The 22664-nt window shown below is 39.9% G+C and overlaps 1 pseudogene; it reads right to left on the reverse strand.

The window, feature by feature from the left end:
- LOC136676414 (trichohyalin-like) overlaps positions 1-22664 on the reverse strand; it is a 63182-nt pseudogene that overhangs the window by 37330 nt on the left and 3188 nt on the right.

Raw genomic sequence — 22664 nt, forward strand, 5'->3', positions numbered from 1 at the left:
TGTGAAGTACTGGTGCCCCCTCCAGGGTGTATTCCCGCCTTGTGCCCAATGATTCCGGGTAGGCTCTGGACCCACCACGAGCCTGAACTGGATAAGCAGTTACAGATAATGACTGACTGACTGAGAAAGTCCTGTCTCTCTTATTTACTGCAGCTCCGTCCGTTAGACTTTCAGTTCAGACCTGGGGTCATCCACTTTGTGAATAAATGAAGGTTTAGAGCTCAGCTGCTGTTTTATCCTCTTAAACATTTACAGGATGTTTGTTTATGTAATGATGGAGACTGTAATGATGATGACGAAGATGATGTAATGAGGGAGACTGTAATGATGTAATCAGAGGGTTTAATGATAATGAAGTATTTTGAGAGACTGGAATGGTGATGTAAGAATGAAGACCGTAACAATAATGTAATGATGAAAACTAATGATAATCATGAAAGAGGATGACATATGATGATGTAACGATGGAGACTGTAATGACAAAGTAATTAGGGAGATTGTAAAGATGAAATGAGGGAGGTTGGAATGATGATATAAGGAGGAAGACTGTAATAATTATATAATAACGGTGTTGAGTAATGGGAGTAATGGAATATATGTAACAACGTTATGTTTTCAGAATACAAAATATAAGTAACTGTATTCCATTACTGTGACAATGAAAAAAGATGCTTTTTTTAAAGACGTATAATTTAGTGTCCACATATGCATATGTTATTAAGTGTGTGCACTATGCATATGTTAATAAGTGTGTTATTTTTCTAAATTTATATATACAGGGTTTTTTTTTCTCTGTGAGAATGGGATGGGATGTTAGGTTAAGCTTCTTTCCTGGAGGTAGCAAGACAGGATGTCCTTACAAGTTATCTTTCTTTTCCAGTACAGGAAATGATATAAACAAAAGCTATACCATTTATCTTACGTAGACACAAACCAACCTATATAAGTGAGGAGTGTAGGACCGAACGGAGAGAGATGAAAGGAGAGAGGAATGGAATTGGCTGATTCTCTCCCAGCCTTTACGGCTGGTAAGATGATGTTCTTTTGTGAAATTAAAATGTATTTAAAACTCTAGACAGTGTCTGGCAGAGAATCTTCTACATCACCCACTCCACAACACCCCAGAGGGAACACAACACTAATTTAACACAGGGTTTAAATGTCTCAGTCAATGTGATGGATTTTCGTCACAGTCAGTGTGAGATTAATCTTAATGGAGGGTCTGAATAACAAGATTAGAACGAGCCAAAATTTGCGACACCTGCAGACAGAAAAGTACGACGGAGTTTAGGGCCACACCTTTGAAAGAAAAAAAAAAAAACAAGATTCCGAGATTAAAGTCAGAATTCCGAGAAAAAATCTCAGAATAATTCTGAGAAAAAAACTCGGAATAATTCTGAGAAAAAAACTCGGAATAATTCTATAATAATAATAATTATTCCAGAATTCTGACTTTAATCTCGGAATCTTGTTTTTTTTTTTTTAACGCTGTGGCCCTAAAACTCCGTCGTAGAGACAGCTTCAAGATACAGGAGAAATCCCTGCTGACGGAAACAAGCTATATAAACTACATCCAGTACTTTCAGTAGAAATACACAACATTCACTTACCGTTAAACTTTCCTAAAACATCAAAGCGAAACAAAGATAAAAAGATGAAATGTTGGAGAGAAATGTTGACTGTACACAATAAATAAAAACTATAGACAATGTATTATTTGTAAAGTGTGAGAAAGTCCTGTCTCTCTTATTTACTGCAGCTCTGTCCGTTAGAATTTCAGTTCAGACCTGGGGTCATCCACTTTGTAAATAAGTGAAGGTTCAGAGCTCAGCTGCTGTTTTATCCTCTTAAACATTTACAGGATGTGTGTTTATGCAATAAGGAAGACTGTTATGATGACATAATGATGGAGACTTTAATGATGTAATCAGAGAAAGTGTAATGATGATAATGAAGTAATTAGAGAGAATGTAATGGTGATGTAATAATGAAGACTATAACAATAATGTAATAAAGAAAACGGCCATGATAATCATGAAAATAGGATGACTAATAATTAAGGCTGGGCAATAAACCGAAAATTAATCGAAATCAACATTCAGAACTTGTAATTGACATTATCATGTGTATATCAATTATATCAATTATTTTTATTCTGTTATGTCCCCCTATGTTTTCATGTACTGCCCCTTTCAAACCACGCTACCAAGTTGTTGTCACGTGACTCTGCCCCTATCTGGCACATAGAAGCAACCTAAACAACTCGAGCAGCTTGTACCAAAGAAAAACACAGTATCTGTGGTTTGGACGTGCTGTGTTTGGTTATAATTAAGACAACACTGAACAAAAAGAAGTCAGATGTAAATGCTGAGAAAAAAAAAGAGAGGAACAAGCTCCCAGCAACATTAGAAAAAATATAGTACAAGCCTCGTCACTGAACTATGAGGGTCAAAAATACAAAAACAAAATATTCCCTCATTAATCATAATCGTGGTAAGATGTTAAATTAATTGTGATATTGATTTGTGCTCATATCGCCCAGCACTACTATAAATAGTATAATGAAGAAGAAGAATAATGGTTTAGGGAGACTGTTATCATGATGTAATAGGGAAAACTGTAATGACAATGGTGATGATGGTGATTAAAATGATGCAGTGAGTGAGGCTGAGTAAACTTCACTGTCTCTAAGTTCCTGCAGTCCAGTGGGATTATGCCATAGTGCATTGTGGGAAGGAAGGTGGGAGATGGAAGTTAAAAGCTCTCATTTCAAGCTTTGTTTTAAAACATGAGCAACTGATGAAACTGGATTTTATGTGAGAGCTCGACTTGGATTAAAACTCTCCTCTGACTTTATAAACTACACAAACTATATCCAGTACTTTCAGTAGAAATACACAACATTCACTTACCTGATAACGTTCCTAAAACATCAAAGAGAAAAAAAAATAAAAAGATGAAATGTTAGAGAAAAATGTTGATTGTACACAATATATAAACACTATATACAATGTACAATGCTCAAAATAATAAAGGGAACACTTAAACAACACAATGTAACTCCAAGTCAATCACATTTCTGCGAAATCAACATTTTTAATCAAACTTTTGGGAAAATACTCTGATGAGTAGACTGACGAGACAAAAGTTGAAAATTGTGATAAATTGAACCATGAATTCTGCTGTCTACCAAAAAATCCGGAAGGTGAATATCCAGCCATCTGTTTGTGACCTCAAGCTGAAATTAACTTGGGTTCTGCAGCAGGACAATGATCCAAAACACACCAGTAAGTCCACCTCTGAATGACTGAAGAAAAACAAAGTGAAGACTTTGGAATGGCCTAGTCAAAGTCCTGACCTGAATCCTATTGAGATTCTTTGGCATGACCTTAAAAGGTGGTTCATGCTCGAAAACCCTCCAATGTGGATGAATTACAACAATTCTGCAAAGATGAGTGGGCCAAAATTTCTCTAAAGCGCTGTGAATGACTCATTGCAAGTTTCCACAAACACTTGATTGCAGTTGTTGCTGCTAAGGGCAGCCCAACCAGTTATTTTGTGTTTACTTGTGTTGGCTTTGACTAATATTTAAATTTGTTTAATGATCTGAAATATTTAAGCAAAAAAAAAAAAATCATGAAGGGGACAAACACTTTTTCACACCACTGTATACCCTGCAAACTCACGTCATTTCCACGTTGGACAAACTTGCTGCATTTGGCTCACGGGACGGACCTCAACTTGACTGCTTCACAATGTCAGCTTGCTCCTGTGCCCTGTGTTCATTTATGCTGATTCTCTGCCTTCAAAGCCACGTTCGGTCGCCATCAAGCCCACATAGCCTCCTACTCCCCCTTCTCCAGCAAACCAACCATGGGACTGCCTTGTATATGGGGCCAACGTGGGTATGTTGGACACTCGGGCAAAAAACAGCACGCCCAAGCTGATCCCACAAGTGTTCAATGTGGTTGAGGTCAGGAGCTAGCAGGGCATTCCATCCTCTCCACTCCCAAATTCTGGAGGTAGCCTCTGATAAACCCCGCTCTGTGGGCATGAGCGTTGTCATTTTGGAGGATAGAGTTCAGTCCCAGACTGTGGAGATATGGGATTGCCACTGGTTGCAGAATTTGATCTCGATATCTCTCTGCAGTGAGATTGCCTCCAATGACAACAAGCCTTGTTTTTCCAGTGAGGGAGATACCCATACCATCACACAAAATAAGCTGTTTGGCATTGGTAGAGAGGATTTGGCAATTGTTTTATGAGCGCAACCCACATACTCAGCTCTACTGCTCATCCCACAAATGCATTTTCCTTACAAATGTGGCACCATTTAAAGGGGAAATTAACAGGCTTTCCAATGGTATGAGATTTATTGCCAAGAAGAATTGTTACAACAAAGAAACAATCTATCAAAAAAATTTTCTTAGTTTTTGTGCTAAGTTTATTTTGTAGCAACTTTAAAGTTCTGCCTGAACTCCGTTTCCAGTTCCTTGACTTTATGTACATCACCCTGTAAAAATGCAGCTTTTTTCTGGGACAGATATGTTTTTAAATTTTTTTTAGTGATCCAAGGTTTATTATTAGTGTACACTTTGGCCTGTGTGATTGGAATGATCCACACAATATGACAGATAACTTATTGATTCTGTTAATACATTCATATCACCCTTGTTGCTTTTAAGCCTACTGCCAGACTGCCATTGATTTTTTATTATGTGATTATGTTGTACAGGAAATATGGTCGGCAGGAGTAAATAATGCTGAAATGAAAATAAATTCTATTTAGCTCAGTGTTACTTTATTGGGAAGGATATACTAAAAAGTGTTCCAAAATTCAGGCTAGTACATTAAGATTTGGAGCAAGGAATTCCAGGGGCAGAGATTGTTAGGACTGGCATCACAGTCAACGGGATGCTCAACTTTGCCCCAAGAACAGGCATAATGAATATGCAAGTCCGGTGTACCTATTTTCTATGAAACCCAAGCAAAGAATAGACAGTCCAATATTTGTCATAAAATTAGACCAATATTCAGCAACAAAAGTTTGCTCAACTTTAAATAACAGGTAAGTAAGAATGTGCATAACATTTTAAGCAATTTTAAGCACATTTATCAGCAATAACTAAGTGTTCAATATATTTGTATGATCAAAATTCAACACCAGTTATTTGTTGAAATGCAGCAACATGCATAAACAAACAAAATGATTTTAAAATATTAGAACAACTAACTATTGTAAGCACCTGATGTCCTTGCTCACCTGACTGTTACTAGTTGGTAATTGCCAGTTTACCAAGTCTGTCACACATTGTCCAGATCATCATGTACAGCAGCATATAATTAATCTTTGCCCAGGTTCAATAAAGTTCATTAAAAAGACAAACAAACACAGCAACAAACAGGTAAACAGCATTGTAGTCTGGAGTCAACAGAGTAGTGTCACCCTATGTTCTGAGTTATTAGTTCAGGTTCTAAGATTTTAAGTTATCAAAATGACAAGGAACTTGAATGAAGTGCAAAGTTTTTTTTAAGACTCTGTTTCTAGGTGAACAAGGCATGGTGCCTAGTAAGACATGACAGTCTCTTGCTCCAGCCTCTTTCTCCTCATTCCCTACTTTTGGAGTAATAGACGCTACAGATGTAAAAACACCCCTGAAACAGTGATCATGTTTAACAAAGTTTCAGGCTCATGTTTTACTTCCAAAAATCAAAAAACATTGTTTCTCTTAAAACACTATTGGTACTTGATTATATAAATAAAGCTCTTAATGGCTGTGGACATTTTGGTCATTTTTTACAAGACAAATCACTGAAGATATTTTGTGTTTACTTACTCTTATAGTCTTTACTCCTTTACAACAAATGTTGTAAAGCTCTTATACATTTAACTAGTTCTTACAGTAGAACACAACAGGATATTCTTCATGAGTAATGGGGTGAATACCACATTCACACTGTTAAAAATGTAAGAAAATGTTGAAGTATCCAAAAGTATTCAGAGTATGTTACTCATATTGAGTAAAGTAACAGCATATGTTACAAAATACATTTTAGGGCATGTACTTTGTATTCTGTAACAGAATACATTTTAAAAGTAACCCTCCCAACACTTTATAATAAGGGAGACTTTTATGATGATGTAATTAGGGAGACTGTAATCATGATGTAAGAAGGCTGTAATGATGATGTAATGAGGGAAAATAATGATGACATACTGAGGTAGATATAGTGATGATGTAACTTGAAATGTTGCATCATCACATAAGAACCCTCACATCACTCCCAACAGAGTCCACACTGCTTTTATCTGAGGTGTGTTTTTCTCATCAATAAACTTCACTGTCTCCAAGTTCCTGCAGTGCAGTGGGATTATACAGCAGTGTATTGTGGGAAGGATGGTGGGAGATGGGGCATTGTTTAAAAAATGAGCAACTAATGAAACTGGATTTTATGTGAGAGCTTGCCTTGGATTAAATGTCTCCTCTGACTTTATAAACTACACAAACTACAATCATTACTTCAGTAGAAATACACAAAATTCACTTACCAGTGCAACTCCCTAAAACATCAAAGAGAAAGAAAGATAAAAAAAAATAAATGTTAGAGAGAAATTTTGACTGTACATAATATTTAAAAAAGATAGACAATGTATTATTTGTAAAGTGTCCTGTCTCTCTTATTTACTGCAGCTCCGTTCATTAGACTTTCAGTTCAGACAAATTAAAGTTTAGAAGACCACACAGAGGTTGATCTGGACCATTTTCATGCCTGTGCATTGTGAGAAAGAAGAGGAACAGTCTTCATTCTGTGATGGGAGACTTCTTCGGGTGAATATTCCCTGAAATAACTGAGGTCACTGTCTGATTTCTGGATTAAACTGTAATAGATGTGATATGTTTATAAACACAGCAGACATTGTGATCAGTATGAGGAGGGAGGAGTGATTTACTCACCACAGGAACTGTGTAAAAGAAAAGAACAGAGCACAGTGTGAGATAAAACCCAATGAGAAAATGCTAACATCATGGACGGGGTCATTTACAAAGTTTCATATAAATAAATAATAGGAAATAAGACAAGAACACTCTCTGTTGGTATGTGTTTCTGGGGCTGTGTTTGGCACAAGACCATGCGTGTTCTCCACTGTTCACATGTATTAAACACTTACACATGTATTTCACAGAGCGTGGAGGAATGCAGAATTTATATATTATCATGTGAGTGTGTGTATCTTTGCCTGAAATATTGTAAAAGGAAGTGGTGGGAAGACATTTTGTGGCATTAATATGTTTATAAAACCCGATTTAGATGCACACAGCCACATTAAACTTCACTTGCTTTACAATAATTTGTTACATTGAATAAATAAGTAATTGTAATCCTTAAAATCAACAAAATGTTCTTAGTTTTCTTTGTTCTTTGGTGGTAGATCATCTAGTATTTATTGTTAAATCAAATGAACAAGAAAAACACTGATGCTCTTGTTATATGTTATGGACACAACCTTGTGCTCCTGTTTACATTTCTGCATTTATTAATCTTGCCCTCCATATTTTCTGTACAATACAATAACACAATAAGAACCACATGTAAACAATGACCTAGAAAAGGTTTTAATAACTTTTAATAACGTTATGTTTTTTATGTTTTAAAAGTGTTTTCTATGTAGTCCGTGTATTCTGAGGTTGTTTTGAGTGTGATCAGTAAAAGCTAAACCAGGGGTCACCAGTCATATCCATAAAAGGCCAGTGTGGCTGCAGGCTTTCATTCCAGCCAAACAGGAGCACAATGTGTATTTCTGTTTAAAGATTAGATTAGATTAGATTAGATTCAACTTTATTGTCATTGTGCAGTACAGGGCCAATGAAATGTAGTTAGCATCTAACCAGAAGTGCAATATATAACATTATTTACATAATTTACATAAAGTGCAGTTGTGATATAACATTGTGATTATGGAAGTTGTAACCATATATACATATTGAAATATAAAACATGTAAACAAAGTAACATTGTGTAGATGATGCATTATGTACTGAAGCATGAATGAAATACAACTTTACAGAAGGTGCAGTGAAATTATTGTGCAATTTTTATTTAAAGTGTCTGAATAGTGTTCATCAGGATAACAGCGTCAGGAAAAAAACTTTTACGAAGCCTGCTAGTGCGGGAACGGAGGCTCCTGTAATGTCTGCCAGATGGTAAAAGGCTGAAAAGTCCATGATTTGGGTGGGTGATGTCCTTGACGATATTTCTTGCCTTGCCCAGGCAGTGTTTGTGGTAGATGTCCTCGATGGTAGGTAATTCGGTGCCTATGGTGCGCTGTGCTGTTTTTACCACCCGCTGGAGAGCTTTGTGGTCTACAACATAGTGAAAAAGTTCACCAGTATCCTGGGAGACAAGTAAGGACAGAGGAGTTCAAGGACCAGGTAAGATCACTGGAAATGTGGAGACCAAGGAACATGAAACTGGACAATTAACCCACAGCAGTTCAGTTGATGTAAATCTATCTATCATTTATATAGTGCTTTTCACAACAAAAGGTCGTCACAAAGCAGCTTTACAGAGATCCGGGTCCAAACCTCCTATGAGCAAACCAGGGGCAACAGTGGCAAGGAAAAACTCCCTCAGCACACGAGGAAGAAACCTTGGAAGGAACCAAAAGGAAGGAACCATCTAGAAATCTGCAAACCAGATTCCAAAAAAGTTGGGACAAGTAGCAATAAGTGGCTGGAAAAAGGAAATTGAGCATATAACAAACAGCTGGAAGACCAATTAACACTAATTAGGTCAATTGACAACATGATTGGGTATAAAAAGAGCTTCTCGGAGTGTCAGTGTCTCTCTGAAGCCAAGATGGTAAGAGGATCACCAATTCCATCATTGTTGCGCAGAAAGATAGTGCAGCAATACCAGAATGGTGTTACCCAGCGTAAAATAGCAAAGACTTTTAAGTTATCATCATCAACCGTGCATAACATCATCAAAAGATTCAGAGAATCTGGAACAATTGCTGTGCGTAAGGGTCAAGGCCGTAAAACTCTACTGGATGCTCGTGATCTCCGGGCCCTTAAACGTCACTGCACCTCAAACAGGAATTCCACTGTCAAGGAAATAACAGAATGGGCTCAGGAATACTTCCAGAAAGCATTGTCAGTGAACACAATCCACCGTGCCATCCGCCGTTGCCAGCTGAAACTCTACAGTGCAAAGAGGAAGCCATTTCTAAGCAAGCTCCACAAGCTCAGACGTTTGCACTGGGCCAGGGGTCTTTTAAAATGGAGTGTGGCAAAATGGAAGACTGTTCTGTGGTCAGATGAGCCACGATTTGAAGTTCTTTATGGAACACTGGGACGCCATGTCATCTGGACCAGAGAGGACAAGGATAACCTAAGTTGTTATCAACGCTCCGTTCAGAAGCCTGCATCACTGATGGTATGGGGTTGCATGAGTGCTTGTGGCATGGGCAGCTTGCATGTCTGGAAAGGCACCATTAATGCAGAGAACTATGTTCAGGTTCTAGAACAACATATGCTCCCATCTAGACGTCATCTCTTTCAGGGAAGACCCTGCATTTTTCAACAAGATAATGCCAGACCACATTCTGCAGCAATCACAACATCATGGCTACGTAGGAGAAGGATCCGGGTACTGAAATGGCCAGCCTGCAGTCCAGATCCTTCACCTATAGAGAACATTTGGCGCATCATAAAGAGGAAGGTGCGACAAAGAAGGCCCAAGACGATTGAACAGTTAGAGGCCTGTATTAGACATGAATGGGAGAGCATTCCTATTTCTAAACTTGAGAAACTGGTCTCCTCTGTCCCCAGACGTCTGTTGAGTGTTGTAAGAAGAAGGGGGATGCCACACAGTGGTAAAAATGGCCTTGTCCCAACTTTTTTGGGATTTGTTGATGCCATGAAATTTTGAAACAACATATTTTTCCCTTAAAATGATACATTCTCTCAGTTTAAACTGTTGATCTGTGATTTGTGTTCTATTCTGAATAAAATATTAGATGTTGGTGCCTCCACATCATTGCATTCAGTTTTTATTCATAATTTGTTAGTGTCCCAACTCTTTTGGAATCCGGTTTGTATATAACTACTTGTAAATTGGTTTTAAGGATGTATTCAACCCAAGTACTCCACATTCATATAAAATATAATGTAGTTGCCGAAGAAAGACTGGAAACTTTTTACCTACAAATTGTCTAATTACAAGCCTATTTTTAATCTACCATTTGATCTTAGATTAAAAGCTGTGGCCCAACAACTCAGTTATCAACATAAGAACCATATATATGAAAAATTCCAAAATGGATTCAGGGCACATCATAGCACTGAGGCAGCCCTAGCCAAGATAACAAATGATTATCTTCTTGCCTCTGGTTTTGTCACGGCTGAGGGAAGGTCGAGGAGGCGGACGTACACGCAAGGACTAACGTTTTTGACACAAAAAAAGTGGCCGGACCTGAGCTGAAAGGAGTCTGGTAAATAGCACACCTGGCCCATAGAAGACCCACCTTGTCTGACTCACTGCCAAAACATGATCATTTTCAAAATAAAAGTTTGTGGTAGATGTCCTCGATGGTAGGTAATTCGGTGCCTATGATGCGCTGTGCTGTTTTTACCACCCGCTGGAGAGCTTTGCGGTCTGCAGCACAGCAACTGCCGTACCATACAGATATGCAGTTAGTAAGTATGCTCTCGATGGTGCAGCGGTAAAAGTTCACCAGTATCCTGGGAGACAAGTAAGCTTTCTTCAGAAGAAAATAGAGGCGCTGCTGCGTCTTTTTGATGAGGATGGAGGAGTTCAAGGACCAGGTAAGATCACTGGAAATGTAGAGACCGAGGAACTTGAAACTGGACAACTGACCCACTGCAGTTCCGTTGATGTAAATCTATCTATCTATCGTTACACTTATATAGCGCCTTTCTAGATACCCAAGGACGCTTTACAATCCACACTGTTCAGAACGCTCAGAACACTCAATCCACACACTGGCGAAAAGCGGCAGCCAAACGCGCACAGCGTACTCTCGACCAGGAACGACTGTCCACCTGGAGGACTGCATCGGCCACTAGGATTTCACCCAGGACAGAGTGCCAATCCATATCTGGGTGCACACACATTCACTCACACATACACACTCATTCACTCACACAGTAGGACAGTTATTAGACACAATTCACCTACCCTCCATGTTTTTGGACTGTGGGAGGAAACCGGAGACCCCGGAGGAAACCCACGCAGACACGAGGAGAACATGGAAACTCCACCCAGATGGGATTTGAACCGAAGATCCCAGCGCTGGGAGGCAAACGTGCTAACCACTAAAGTGCTAGGTAAAGTGCTCCTCAATCTGGCGTTTGTAGCAGTGCTTGGCTATAGCTATTCCTCTCCTCAGGTTAGCTCTGGCCAAGCTGTATGCTTCCCGGTCTCCTGATCTGAAGGCAGCAACTCTGGCTTTGAGCAGAGTGCGAACCTCTCTGTTCATCCAGGGCTTCTGATTAGGAAATGTTATTATTGTCTTTTTTGATGTCACTCTGTCCACACAGTTGTTGATGTGTTTCAGGACAGAGTTAGTGTAGTGTAGATTAAAGACTGAGACGAGTTGATTGAACAAGTAGAATCAGGTGTACTCCTGCTTAATTTGAATAAAAACCTGCAGTACACCGGCAACTTTATGAATAAGACTGGTGACCCATGATCTAAACTCTTTATTGTACTCTTCCTATAGAAGTCTACATACAAAATTCTGACTGAATCTCTGAGCCGTGTGGAGATTTCTATGAGAAACAGAGTTACTGTTAATTTTACTGAAATGCTCTGTCCTTCACTCCACATTACCATCATTTATCCTCTGTGTGATTTACCTCCTGTTTCTGAACACAACTCACTTCTGAACATCTGTGTTTCTCACTTCTGTCTTTTCATGTTTTATTCTGAGATGAGACACTGATGATGAGGCTGAGTTCATACAGAGGGGAGTTCTGAGATACTTACCCACTGTTGCTGTACACTCCAGTGTTGTGTCTCCATCAGTGACCTGACACAGGTAATATCCTACATCTGACCCTATGCTGTTAGTGATCTGTAAGGACACGTTGCTTCTCTGCAGCTCCTGAGTGAACAGACTCACTCTGCCCTCGTAGCCCCGCCCCTCTGTCACCTGTCTGTTCTTATAGAGACAAACACACTCCGTCTCCTTAAACCACCTGATCTCCAGGTCAACAGCACTGACTTCAGGAGACAGGTGACAGGAGAGAGTGACAGCAGAGCCTAAATCAAATTCATCATCACAGGGCCCAATGAGTTTAAACTCTGTGAAGGGAAACACATCGCAATGTTCACAGTTAAACCTGTTGTAGGAAACAATAATAATATGAAAAACTGATCAATATATGGTTGTTTGTCTCACTGTTGCTTGCAGTCTCCATTTTTTCTCTTTATCTCCTCCTACAGAGAGAGAGAGAGAAAGAGTGAGAGAAAGAGAGAGAGAGTTTGTGTGTGTGTGTGAGAGAGAGAGAGATGTAAGTTTGTGTACCTAGCAGTGTTGTGGTCAAGACTGCAAGAGGCCAGTCCAAGATAAAACAAAGACTTTATCATATAAACATAAGAAAATGGAAACCAATTTGAATTCATTTGTAATTAATTTTAGGGCGGCACGGTGGTGCAGCAGGTAGTGTCGCAGTCACACAGCTCCAGGAACCTGGAGGTTGTGGGTTTGATTCCCGCTCCGGGTGACTGTCTGTGAGGAGTTGGTGTGTTCTCCCTGTGTCCGCGTGGGTTTCCTCCAGGTGCTCCGGTTTCCTCCCACAGTCCAAAAACACACGTTGGTAGGTGGATTGGCGACTCCAAAGTGTCCGTAGGTGTGTGTGTCTGTGTTGCCCTGTGAAGGACTGGCGCCCCCTCCAGAGGAGTATTCCCGCCTTGCGCCCAATGATTCCAGGTAGGCTCTGGACCCACCGCGACCCTGACTTGGATAAGTGGTTACAGATAATGAATGAATGTAATTAATTTTATTTTTCTTATATTATTCCACATTTATTAATACATGTTTCAGCATATATTTTGATATAATTATTAAATATTATTGAGCTAAAAGTATTTTCAATTACTATTTTAGTCTTAGTCAATTTAAGTTGTCCCTCAATTTAAGTTTTTTTAAACTGAATCAGAAATAATTTTACATTGTCAACTGAATACAAACCAACAACATCCATTGCATTCGTTTATTCATGAATGAGAAAAACATAGTAATTTGCCCTCATACAAAATCGGTTCATTTACGCCGTCTTGGATACTGAAGGAGAATGTCCCTCTATCAGACGGACACTAATGAAATTCGGCATTTCTGTATGAAGATTTCTCTCGTCCTTGTTTTTTGCTGGCTGTCTGTTAACGGACTGCTTAATTGTCCCTTTTAGACCCTGTTTAATATCACTCCGCTATTTTTTTTCTAAATAAATCGTCCGCAAGCGTCGGTGCCGCCCCGAGCGCCTTTGAGAAAACACGGTTACACCGCACGTCAGATTTTTTCCCGCACATATACTAGTGACTTAACGGTAATACTCAATGCGGTGAAGACCTGAAAGCAAGCCCTTCACTTTAAAGGTAAAGTAACAAACTGTGATATAACTATATTGTTTTTGAGTAAATGGTATCTATTGCTCTTAAAGATGAGTCAAATTTACTGCTTTAAATCGTTATATTTAATAAGTAGCAAATACAACCATCGGATATCAGTTCAGTTTTTACCACACTATGTACATGAGAAATGGAATAAAATTACTGTACTTATTTTAAAATATTATTTTATGGAGCCTGGTACTTAAAAATTATTTCAATTATTTGTAATTGGACGCCATTTACTCAAACTCTATACAGTAATATATATTTCATAGGTACATAGCATGTTAGACACTGAACTGATATCTGTATTTATTAAGTACCTATTAGAAATGACCGTTTTATAAACCGCTTAAGGGCTTTCTTTCTTCTTCACGCGCACTGAGTTTTACCGCTCAGTGTCTGCGCACAAAAATATGACGTGCGGCGAGTGTAACTGTGTTTCTGAAAAGGCGGTTGATTAAACCGGATTCCCGTTACAGAAAAGAGTAACTTGTTTCTCCGTTAGTCAACGGTGCGGATTGAAACCGAGTCCTACAGCACTTCTCACAACACAACACATCCAACAAATGCTCATCGGAAACTCTGAATGTAAATGTGGCGGCATTATTGTTTTTGTCCACCACAGGAATTTGAATCCCAGAAAACGGGAAACTGCTCGGCCTCTGCCGCCCTTCCTTTCGCTCTCCTTCAGAGTTATAGGACTGCTTCAGGAGAAACCTGCTCCACTTTAAAGCAGCTCAAATCCGCTCTCTCCACAAAAACGTAAATCTTAAAAAATAACAATAAATAAATAATAAATATAATATAATTTATCCACAAATGCAACACGCACCTCTCTCTCTTAATTCCAGCGTCCAGAGCAGAGCACTTGAGTTTCAGTTTCTCCTGCAGCTCAGTCCCCCCCCCCCCCCCCCCTACATGTTCCTGCAGTAACCGGAGGCTACAGTTTTAGGAACAGTTTCAGGATCACAAGTGTAGGACCCTGTGATTTCGTGACACTGCCCTCTAACGGTATAAGCAGACGAGAAGACTACAGTTTTAGGACCCCATTAGCGATGTACCTAAAGGCTTATTAAACAGAAAAAAATTATAAATTTTTTTAAAGCTTATTCCGCCCCAAAAAAGTGCAGTCTAAAGTGTTATTTATTCCGCCGGTCGGTCCTGTTTCTCATTTCCACTGTCACTGACGTTTTGTTCTCTTCAGTCTGTCCGTATCTCTAGTTTGTCTGTATCCCTCTTTAGTTTGTTTAGCTCTCTGTCCTGTGTTAGTCTGTTTAGCTCTCTGTGTCCAAGTTTAGTTCGTTTAGCTCCCTTTGTCCATGTCTCTGTTAGCTCCCTGTTTGTTGTCTTTCTGTCGAAGTCTCTCTGTTTTGTTATATCTTGTTTAAATAAAAAGTATACTGTGTTTTAGCAAGTGTGTCCGCCTCCGTCAGTCTGCTCCGCGATCCTGACAGTTAAATAATTAAATGTTAGAGACTGACACAGGTGTTTCTGCAGAAAAAAAAACATGAAACATAATATGTAAAATGGCCATGTAAAAGATAAATGCATTTATATCAAATAGACTCATAAAGCATAAACATCACTGTAATAACTGTGTTTAGTTTACCTAACTGTTGACACCATGGTCTTTATCATTGTTGCTATCATTATTTTTTGAATAATAAACATGAACATTTTCAAAGATCACATTACAAACATTTGATCTCGTTTGTTGATTTGTTCTCATGTAATACCTATAAATACATTTGCAAAAATGTTGGAAATTACATGGCCCCTGATGCTTTTGAGAAGAATCTTTTCTCAGAAAGAGAAGTGCCCTGATCTAAGAAGATTGTCCTTTACAGGGTTTTATTGCAGAGCTCTAATAACAAAACTGTCTGCTCTGCCCCTGACCCTCAACAATAAATATTCATCTGAACCAATATATAATTATTACACAGTAAACACACAGTGATGTTAGAACAGAGAACACTCCTCTCTTTCTGTAATAAATTATAAACAGATTTACCAGTTCATTAAACACATCTATTGTGTAGTTTGTGAATTCACCTGGTGCCAGTGTGCAGTGGATAAACAACAGCTGTGAAAGAAGGGTCAGAAATAATGTTCAGAAACACTGCCCTGAGGAAAATATGAAAATTATCCAGGAAATATATCTATTATTTATCATTATTAGAAACTCATTCATTCATTCATTATCTGTAACCACTTATCCAATTCAGGGTCGCAGTGGGTCCAGAGCCTACCTGGAATCATTGGTCGCAAGGCAGGGAATACACCCTGGAGGGAGAGCCAGTCCTTTACAGGGCAACACAGACACACACACATTCACTCACACCTACAGACACTTTGGAGTCACCAATCCACCTACCAACATGTGTTTTTGGACTGGGAGGAAACCGGAGCACCCGGAGGAAACCCACGCAGACACGGGGAGAACACACCAACTCCTCACAGACAGTCACCCGGAGCGGGAATCCTGGAGGTCCCTGGAGCTGTGTGACTGCAACACTACCTGCTGTGCCACCGTGCCGCCCATTAATAGAAACTGTTAAATATTAAAATATTGTTCAACTTCTAGATGTTATTTTTATTGCTTAAGTTATTTTGTGAAAGCCACCGTTTCACTTGTAGATGGTCCACCTTGTAGCTGCAAGGTCAGAGACAGTAGCTCATCTGTTAATGAACAATTTGTGTTGTCATCCTCTAGTCACAGGACACAGGACACTGACCACAGAGCACTGCTGAATATTACTGCTGTGGCCCTGCATAGTGTTAGTCCCCCTTCTACTCTGTTCTTCACTGGTCAGGACCTCCACAGAGCAGGTATGATTTCTGTGGTGGATCAGTCTCGGTGCTGCAGTGACACTGATGTGGTGGTGGTGTGTTAGTGTGTGTGGTGCTGTCATAAGTGCTGTGGTTGTAGAACAATAAAGTGCTACTGTACGGTCAGTGGAGCTCAGAGAATGGACAGTGAATATAGAAACAATGAGGTCCTCTTAATGGTGTAATCTCACATTCTCTTAACATCAGACAACAACTGATTCAATTAAGAATTTGTATTTAAAATATTTTAAAGACTTTGTATTAAAATATTTTGTTCTGTTTGGATTTCAGAAAAAATTACAGATATTTGTAACAAAATGAATAATCATTTACAGATTACAGTTCTGCTCAAATGTGTTTCTCAATCTACATTTTCTGATAAAACAGGAACAAATGTTGTGAGACGTCACATTAATCACAACTCCTAAGTTTCCTTAGTCATAAAGTCATCAATTATGAACTCATCATGAAGTTTCTGGTTAAAGATTTACATCAGCCTCTTCCACATTCACAAACTGAAACACATTTACAGACTGACTTTACAAGAAAGGAACAGATTTAACCGACTTGACTCAAGCTCGACTCTATGTAGACAGAGCCTCTATCATTGATACTCTGGGCTCAGCTCTGCAGAAACTGCACTATGTAATTCTTAGTGGAGGGTAGGAAACCACCACCCCCTCTCCACTGATTTCAGTACAGTGCTATACATATGAATTACACTTGGCGGAGCCCCTGGAGCAAAAAACCCAAATCTTATGTAGTGTTCACTTAAATTATCTTTTCATTTGCATATTTTTCTAAGCACTGTTTGTGTAGATGTGATCTGGACCTAAGCAGTCCCTCTTCTGCATCCTGCCACCACACAATATCTACACGCAGCAGCACTGAAGCTCTAAATCCAGGCTGGAAAGCAGTGACACTCTTTGATTGAAGGGGAGAGAGCATTTGTCTTAATAAAACTGTCTCTCTTTCAACAAGCTTGCACTTTGAAATCATATCTCTATGACAATAAGTGTGGTCCAACTCTCCCCTGCTCCTCCGGTCTCCTCATCCTGTGCAAGACCAGGAACACCCCCCTGTTGATGATTGGCTGGAGTAATGTTTTAATATTCAGTCCAAACCTCTTTGTGTTTCCCATCCTCAGGCTTAGGCTTTTTAGAAGGTCACTTCATTACTCCTCTACACTGAGTTCACACGCTCCTCCTGATGCCCCTCTCTCCATAATCATCACATCAAACTGAATAAATGCCTTTGTGCACAACTGAGTATAATTGTTTCATCAGTGAAACACTGAGGAAACCCCAACTTTATCTAAAATTCTGAATAATCTTAGAGAGGTTGTTGACCCATGGAAACTTTATAAACACTTTTAGTAACACAGTCTAATATGTACCTCTTCTATAATAAAAAAACACGGTTATTTACCACCACAAACACCTGAGCTAAAGATGAGTAGCCCACCGTGGTCAGAAGACCCTCCACACCCTCACAAAAAAAAAAAAGAAAAAGAAAAATCTTTTAAGGCGATGATCACAATTTCTTTTTGTTAGTTTCCTCACTGGTCTGTTTGTGTGCTGTCTGGTGTTTGTACACATCCCTGGCTAGGTAACTGGGACCAAAAGTCTTTCATCTCGGTCTGAAATGGTTCAGAAGCCCGCTGCCGTTCAGGCACAACAGAGAAACAGCATCTGGAGGCATTGGACAGTGGGGAGTAAAAAATATTTAAATGAAATTAAACATGAATAGGATGTTGCTTTATTCCTGCTCCATATGTGGGTAATATTGACTTATTTTTGGTTTCAGACACATAACATAAAGTCAAACCGACTCTGGAGAAATTCTGGAGAGTGCTTACTGCATGAAAGTAAACACAGACCGAGTTACAAATGAGTTTCTGTGATAATTCAAACAGTGAATAAAGGCATACAGACCAGTTAAACTTCGACTACAAACAAGCTACAGTCACTTCTGACTCAAACACACTGTTCCACCTTAAAAGACACAGAGCTTCTGAATGAACACAAACAGCACGGGGAGTTTGTTTTGCTGTGAGAACTGTAGATCTCTGGAATTTTAAAAGTTTCCTCACCCCAGGACCACACATTCTCACCAGTTGCTGCTCTTTGAGCAGGTCCAGATCTCTTGGTTAACTTTAGTGCACACAGTGATTTCAGCAACAAACACGACAAAGACCACCTCCCTTTTCTGTTGTTGTCTATTTCTAAAGAACTCAGAACCATGAACACAATTGGCACTTAAATAAAAAGTAAATAAACAATAATTCATGGTCAGTTATCAATGTGATGATTTGTTTCATTTTCCCAGGTACTGCTCCTCTTAACACCTCCACAGTTGCCTCGTTATAACAACAACTGATGTGGCTATGCACGCACCTGCAACTGCTGTCCTAAAATACTGATCAGACTTGGGCCCTTGAGTCTTGCAGTTCGGACAATCAGCCTTTGACTTTGAAGCCAAAATATTTCTCCAGATTTCTGGCAGCAGGATCTTCATTAAGTTTCTCTCTGCTTCTGCTCTGGCTTCTCCTTCATACGTCTCCATGATCTCCTCCATCTGTCTGTGTCTCTCCTCCATCTCACACCTCTTTCTCTCTTCTCTTTCAGTCTCTTCACCTTTTCTTCCATTTCTGTCCTTCGCTCTAACTCTCTCTCCAACTCTCGTTCCAGTCCTCTCCTTTTCTCTTTATCCCTCTCTTCTTTCATTCTTCTCTCTAGGTCAGTTGTTCGGTCGTTAAGTTGTTTTATTTCTCCTTCGTGCTCTTGTACTGCTCCCTCTTTCCTTCTCAGAGAGTTCTGCAGCTCCTTTTCATGTTTTTCCTTCATTTCTTTCTCTTCCTTCATCCTCTTTTCCTCCATTTCTTTCATGATCTTTGTCTCCATTGCTCTGATCTGAGCTTCTGTCTCCAGGAAGATCTCACTGCTGTAGAATTCTCTCTGTTTCCTTCCACCTTGAAGAGGATCATGGTGTTCCTCCAGCATCTCTCTCCAAACATCTCCTCCATTTTCTGCAGCATGTCTCTCTCCTCTCCTGAGGTCTGCTTCACTGGTATGACTAGGAGGAAGGCGTGGGGTCCTGGGGCCGACAGACGGACACAGAGTCCCACGTCCTGTCTCAGCTCGTCCAGAGAGAGTCCAGGACTGAAATAGTCAGGAGTGTCCACCACAGTCACCTGCCTCCCAGCCACCTGGCCCTGTCTGCTCTCACTCTGCTGCCTCACTGTAGACGCTCCAGCCCTGCTCTTCTCCTCTCGGCCCAGGAGCCTGTTTCCTGCTGCACTCTTCCCACTTCCAGTCCTCCCCAGCAGGACCAGCCTCAGCTTTGATACACCACCAGACTCTGGAGGAGACTCTCCACTCACTGCAGATCAACAAGAATGAAGGGGTTAATTTATTACTAAGCATGAGAATGGTCTGTCTAGAGAAACATTTCAGAAACTATATGAATGTGTGATTATTTACTGTGTGGAGGAAGTTCTTCTTTACTGTTTCTCCTCCTGAGTGGAGCTGGGTCTGGAGTCTCTTCACTGACTGAGAAACCACAGAACCAGAATAAACACACATTCTTAAAGAGAGTTTGTGGAGAGTTAATGCTGTAAAATTAAGGTAGACAGTTAATGTTTCCTTCAGCCAAAATACCTATTTTTAAAGAGCTGTGTGCAGATATGCAATTATGTGAATTAATGTGGGAATTAGCTTTTTTAAATTAATTTCACAACCTCTACAGAGAATACAATCCTGCAATTTACACACACAATTAATCTTTATTTATTGAACTGTGGCCCTGAACCTACCAGGAATCACTGAGCACAAGGCAGGAATACACCCCAGAGGGGGCACCAGAACTTTGCAGGGCGACACACACTCACACATTCACTCAAACCTAGGGACACTTCTAGTAGCCAATCCACCTACCAATGTGTGTTTTTGGACTGTGGGTGGAAACCGAAGCACCTGGAGCATGAGGAGAACACACCAAACTCCTCACGGTCAACTACCTGGGGGAATATATATATATGAGCACAAGGCAAGTACACACATTTGAGTGGGCACCAGAACTTTTCAGGGAGTGTTCCTGCCTTGCCAATATATATAAATATATATATATATACACAAACCACTATTCTAATTTGCTGAACAGTGTGTGATATAACCTTCACAGTACAAGAAATATTCTGAAAAATATAAACTACTCATTGCAGAAATCAATGTAAGTGACCTGGTCAGTTACTTACAGTCTGGAGGTCTCCCCTCCTTGCTGTTTCTCCTCCTGACTGGAACTGATGATGGAGGATGTGTTCTTTCCTGCAGCTGCTTGTTTCTCTCCTCTAGAAGTCTCTCTTTCTCTTTAACCTGCTTCTCTCTCTCCATTAGCTGTGTGTGTATCTCACTTACAATCCTCCACTTCTCTTCAAGCTGTTTGTCTTTTTCACTCACTTCAGTTTTCTGTTCTTCCAGTTGGATCTTCATCTTCTGGAGTGTGCTGCTCTTTTCCTGCAGCTCCTTTCTCTGTGTCTCCAGTTGATTTTTACAGCTGTCCACCTCTTTCACTGTGTCCTCCAGTAGAGACTCTCTCTCTCTCAGCAGTTTCCTCACATTCTCCAGCTCTGTGTCTTTCTCCTTAAACTGTTCACTAACACCTTCAAGTCTTTCATTTGTCTCCTTTAATAACACGTCTCTTTTATCAATTGTCTCTAAATGTTCTTTTATAACTGTGTCTTTCTCCTGAAGTCTTTTCTCCATCTCTTCCATTTGTATTCTATGATTCTGCTCTAATTCACTTCTGGTTTGTCTCAGTTCATCTCTGACCTCTGTGAGAAGTCTGTCTTTCTCCTGAAGCTGTATCTCTATTAGCTGTTTATCTTTATCTGTTATAATGTTCAGTTTCTCTTCCAGCTGTTTGGCCTTTTCTTCTAAATCTGTAAGGAATCATGAATTCTACATTTTAGATCATAATTAAACAGGTTCACACGTTCTCCACACTGAGAAACACAATCATAGCGCAGTCATCTCTGTTTTTCAGCCAGTGCAGAGACAAGAGCACTGTTTAGATTCTGTCTCTGTGTCAGGAACGGCGTGTGGAAAAGAGCAGTTAAACACATTCATGAGGAACTAATAACACAGACAATTAATGACAATTATTAGTAATTATTCTCAGACATTAATTAACAGTTAATAAAGACTGAGATTGATGGATTAAATGGTAAAAACTCACCAGTCTTCTGTGAAGAAACGACACTTCTCAGACTTGGAGTTTGAGTTTGTAGATCAGAATTCTGTTGTGCTGAAATGATAAAGACAGAGCATTCATTTAATCACACAGATATTGTATATGAATATTGAGCAGGCGTCAGAACCATATCTCCATTAAAGCTGGATCTATACTCCACAAACACAACACATCTGAAAAGAACAACAGAGAACCTTTCCTCAAAAATACTATTCACATCTGGAATAAAGCACATCTGCATATTAAACATCCTCCTCCCATTTCTCTCTTTTCTCCCACATGGGGTAGTACATAGTGCAAGGGAATATGAAGGGTTAATGTGGACGTACATTACCCTGTTAAACTTGAAACACTGCTCCCCTGACATTCTGGAACTTCTGTTAAACATGACATATGCAGCCCTTTTCCACAAGGGAACACAGTTCGGGGATTTAATGAAGCATCTGTGACCTGCTTTGGTCAAAACACCACAAGAATCACAGGACAACTACTGAGCAAACAGACCCAGCTCAGTGTGCCAGCCCTCACCTGCCAGTGGATCACCAACTTCCTCACTGGCAGAGAACAGCAGGAGAGGCTGGGAATCCAGATCACAAGTACGAGTGCTCCACACTCCCCACTGCACACCAATGATTGTACCCCCATGGACCCAGGTGAGCAGCCAAAGACGACAGTGGCAGTATCACCAGTTCAGTCTGTCATTTTGCTATAGTGTAGTTATACTAGAGTAATGATGTAAGAGTGATAGAAGTACTGGGGTAAAAGCAAGAATAACAACAACAACAACAGTGACAGTGACATCAGTCTGGGACAATAATAATTATAATAGTGCTGGAAGCATCAGTCTGAGGGTTAGTAATCCGAGTCCATGTCTACTTCAACGTAATTTATGGTGGTGGGTGATGGTGAGTGGTCTGAGGCTGGCAGCAGTAGACGAAGTGTGA

The sequence above is a fragment of the Hoplias malabaricus genome, chromosome 2, assembly GCF_029633855.1.
Source record: "Hoplias malabaricus isolate fHopMal1 chromosome 2, fHopMal1.hap1, whole genome shotgun sequence".
Lineage (NCBI taxonomy): Eukaryota > Metazoa > Chordata > Actinopteri > Characiformes > Erythrinidae > Hoplias > Hoplias malabaricus.